General features: G+C 40.8%; 1 pseudogene; it reads right to left on the bottom strand.

Annotated features, from left to right (window-relative positions):
* Nucleotides 1-572: 572 nt before the first annotated feature.
* Nucleotides 573-741, bottom strand: LOC129685494 (small EDRK-rich factor 2-like; annotated as a pseudogene).
* Nucleotides 742-4,782: the final 4,041 nt, after the last annotated feature.

The following is a 4,782-nucleotide window of genomic DNA, read 5'->3' on the forward strand; positions in this document are numbered from 1 at the left end:
AGAAAGGGTAGAATTGACATTCCCGACATTTCCAGGATTTTCCTTAAACAGAAAATTATCTTTAGCATTAAGGACAAAATAATCTTGTATAATGATATAAAAATATTGTTTTACTAGTAGGTTATGGAGACTAAGTTAATAAAGCGTTTGCCTTGCAAGGCTAAAGATCTGAGTGCTCAATCCCCAGAATTCACATTTCAGCCCCAGACATGCTTTTCTCTGGTGGCACATTTTGATTATTCTGAGAGACAGTCCCCAGTTAGGAAACTTCTAGATTAATTCTAGCTCTATTTTTTTTTTTTAACAAAGCTATTTTTTAATACTTTGGGGTGTGCCCCGCAGGAATAAAAAACACTGGGAAGGGGTAACCCCCTCACCCTCGGGAGTGGCCCAAGGGGAAAGAGGCTACCTGAGGGGAAGGAAGCACAAAAGGAACCCGCTGCCGACTCAGGGCAAAGGGAATGCCATCGGTGCTGGGACCTGTGAGCACTATAGTAAGAAATTCAAGCATGGTGGAACTGACTCCAGGCACACAGGCCTAGGGCAAGGGGGTTGGACACGAAGCCACAAAGCTACTGTTGTTCCTCCTTCTTCTCGTTTGCCTTTTTCTGCTGCATGATCTCCGAGTCTCTCTGCTTGCGGGCGGCAGCAGAAAGCCCATCGTCTCGCGCTTCCCCTTAACGGAGTCTGCTTCTTCGTGTTCTTCTGGCGGGCGAGCTCTCGCTGGTTACCGCGGGTCATGGTAACGCAGCGGCTCCAACCTCTAGTTCTATTCTTAAAAGTACTATGTCCAGAGTGTGTAATTTCTCCAATAAGCTTATGAACCACGAGAATGGCCAACGTGGCAAGATACACCTATTGGTACAATAGTAGTACTTTTATCTGAGGGGTAAGAAACAGGTGTCTAGTTGATTAAGGCCCGGTAGACAGGAGGAAATCAGTTCTTGGTACTGTGAATCTAGCCAACTATCACTGACTACAGTGATTATTAAGTGCTGGAGAAAAACTCACTACTCTCATTTTCCTAAGCCAATATATTTCTAATTGTTTTCTAGATACTTGTCCTTACACCCAGAGATAAGTGTGCTTTTATCTCACATCGAAGAGACTTCTTTGTGAATCATGCCAGTAGAAAGATCTTCAATCTGTCAAAATGCAGAGCATAAGTGATTATGGAGTACCTGGGCTCATTTATCATGTCTATGAAAAAAAAAAAAAAACATACCTTTAAAGATCAGAGAACTTTAAAGTGAGGGAAGAAAAATTGTAAAAGCCAAGGGAGCAGAAAATCTTTTGGTAGATAGTGTCTTCTAGACATGACAGTAAATCCAGGAAATTTCAGCTGTCTAATTAAGAGCTGAACAATGATGGCGTGCCAAAGAGAACAGGAAAATTTTCATAAGGCCCCATGCCTCGATGGAGACCAAAAGACAAGCAATCGCTACTGAGAGATGGAGATTGCTCACCAGGGACACGCCCTCTGCGTTCAACTCTTAGTACCTGTCCATGCAAGAACACTAAATGGACTCATGTTCTGTATGTATGCGTGTGTGCACATGTGTGTATAACAATAGTAATTATAGAAGAAAGGGGATGGGTTGGATTTGAGAGTGAGTGAGAGGACATGAAATGAGTTGTGTAGGAAGAGGGGGAAATAATGCACATGCAAGAAAGTCTCAAAGCTTAAAAATGTAAGTTCATAAGATCTAGGTGTGCCACGAGGGAGGAGCAGCCCTGCCAGGCCACAGAGGAGGACGTGGCAGCCAATCTTAGTGAGACCTGCTAGGCTAGGGTCAGATGGAAGGGGAGGAGGACCTCCCCATCAGTGGACTTGGAGAGGGGCAGGGAAGAGATGAGGGAGGGAGGGTGGAATTAGGAGTGAATGACAGAGGCGGCTACAGGTGGGCTACAAAGTAAATAACCTGTGACTAATATAGAAAAATAAAAATTTAATTAAAAAAAAAGAGATTCAGGTGTGGCAGCTCCCTCCGGCACGGCACATGTGGACACAGGCAGAGAGCTGCAGCTGTCGCCCAGCTGCTGAAAAAAATGTTGCACTGAAAATAATTAAAGACCTTTGTTGTTGTTGTTGATAGGAAAACTGGAAATAGGAGAAAAACACTGCAGTATGTTCCAGATGCCCACTGACAAAGAGTAGAATGGAATAAAGTTCTAGTATTGTGCTCACTCTCTTGTTTGATGATAAAATAACTGCTACCAATGAGATACTTGTTCGCTTTGTAGCTATTGATAAGCTTTGAGAGCAGTCACAATAATTTTCTCCATGCTATTTACCTTTGTGTCTGCATTGCTTCACAAACCACAGTTTAAATGAAGACGAAGATTTTCTTAATGTAAGAGGTGGGAAAAATATTAAGACAGAAAAAGACAGCAATACGATTCAAATAAGAATTACATTTCATGTCTTTTAAAAATGAATGTCATTATAAGCTCCAGTCAGTTAATGTCAACATCTGTAACAATATCTCTTGTTATCTCTTTGCATAAGAACATCAGTTGGCGGACTTGCTGCTAATGGATTATTCCATTGTTGTGTTAAAGAACTGTAAGATAATAGAAAGTCCATTAAAATAATTACTTCAGTGTCACATTCCAGCTTACAGATTATTTCCCTATACATACCAGATGATATTGTTTTCCTTTACAATAAACCCTGAAGTGTACCAACTAGACTGTCCTGCACACTAGGATAATATTAATGGTGTTGTTTTATTATCTTAACAGAGTTTTCATGGTATAGCAAATAAAGGCAGGCGATTATGAAGACTAAAAATAACAATCTGCAAGCAGTTGATTCTGAGTCCCAGGTGTAAGGCCCCAGTATCTTCTGAATCTGGTTCCCAAAGGAACAGAGCACATTTAGGGCAATTAAATGGCACTATCTTTTATCTCATGAAAGGGTCAAACTCTATTTTTGCAGTCAGCAGCAATTATTGGCCCATTATCACATATTTACCCCTGAGGATTGTTCACCATCTTAGTACTCCCCCAACACTTGGGCTCTCTACTCATCAGCCTTAAGGGAAGAGCCATTAAAATGCAAAGAAAGGCAGGCTTAGAAACAACCATTTGGGAAATAATGATAAAATTGGTGAGATCAGTTTCCTCAAGTATTCATGTAAAATTAAAAAAAAAAAAACATTCTGAAAATGTACATTAAAAAAAAAAAGAATACAAGCAGACACAGATTACATTGTTATGGTGGCATTTTAGGGAGCTGAGAGGTACATCACACTTTGCCTAGTCATCGCATAGAAATACATACAGCGTCTATGGTGTAGAAAGTGCTGCTGGGTCCTGGTGTTGGCATGACCTCAACATTAAAAGCACAACTCAACCTGCCAGAAGATTTAGTGGGGGCAAGCTCAGACAGGTAATGATTTCAAAGTGGGGTGTAATTACAGTCTTATGAGAGGGCCAGGCCACACTGCACAGTTATTGTCACTTAAATCACTCTGGCTGGAGCAGCAAGGCACCAGGTAATAAAAGAAGAAACACCTCAGAATCGCATTCTTCCTGGGGGATCAAAGACAGTAACACAGGGCAACTTTATTCCAGTGTGTTTTCTGATCCAGCTCTAAATGGAACAGTATCTCTATGACCCAGACATCTCTTTATTTATTCTATTATGAAAAATATGAATGCAGTAATTTTAAGAAGGAAGCATGGCTACACTTTCCAATCTGACAGGTCTGTGGTGTTCAAGAACATCGCATACTTTGGCTAACAAAGGCCTGAAGGTTGCTCTGTGTCTGATAAGCCAAAATATTAGATTTCTTGGGAAAGGGGCAAGAAGCAATCTCAGTGACTTCAATTTCACTGAGATTTAGAAGTGATTCTACCATGAAGAAAGGGACCACATTCTCATGCACTCAGTGGAGTACTGTAGTAACAGCCAACTGGATTCCCCTGACACAGTCACTGTTTCTGCATTTCCTGGAAGGTGACTCCCCGGTTAAAAACTCCCAAGATGGAAAAGAATACTGGGTGTAACAGCTATGCACTTTGTTTTATCCCACAACTTCCTCTCCGAATATTGATCCTATTGGCTTCGTATCTCCCCGCTGAGCCAGCATCGTTCAAACTGATTACAAGGCGGAAGACGGTTTCCAGAGTGGCAGCAAAGGTGGCAGGAAGGCTAGGAGCTCTCTATTGTTGATGTTAATATTAGGCATGCTTATTTGTTTTAGAATATTCTAGCTAATCAAGAGATAAGATGAGGCTGGAGAGATGGCTCAGACTTGAGGTCAGAGCCTCAGCCTCTATGTGTAAAGGGTGGGTGCCACATACTTATTTTTTCCAGAATTCAGGAAGACAGAAACAAGTGGATCCCAAATGTTCGCCAGCCAGCCTGTCTAACTGAATCAACTAGTAAATTCGAGCGTCAGGGAGAAACTTGTATCAAAAAATAGGATGAAGACTGATTGAAGGCACCCAAGGCTGGCTGCTGAGCTACATGTGTGCTCGCATGTACCCACATACATATGTTCATACACACAAATATGAACACAAATATACAAAACACATGAATATCATAAAATAAAAATTTAATATAATCGTTGTTTGTGCTCCAATATGATTTTCACTATACTGACATATTGCAGTATTTCTACACATTTACTTTTGAAAGGAATTATTCACTATTGTTTGACCAACGAAATAGATCATTTTAAGTGGCATAAAAAGAACAAGATGAGTCAGACATGCATATATTAGTCATAAACCTTTTGATACAAAAGATTTGGCACTCTTGTAGATTCC

The sequence above is a fragment of the Psammomys obesus genome, unplaced genomic scaffold (assembly GCF_907164565.1).
Source record: "Psammomys obesus unplaced genomic scaffold, mPsaObe1.curated_primary_1811, whole genome shotgun sequence".
NCBI lineage: Eukaryota > Metazoa > Chordata > Mammalia > Rodentia > Muridae > Psammomys > Psammomys obesus.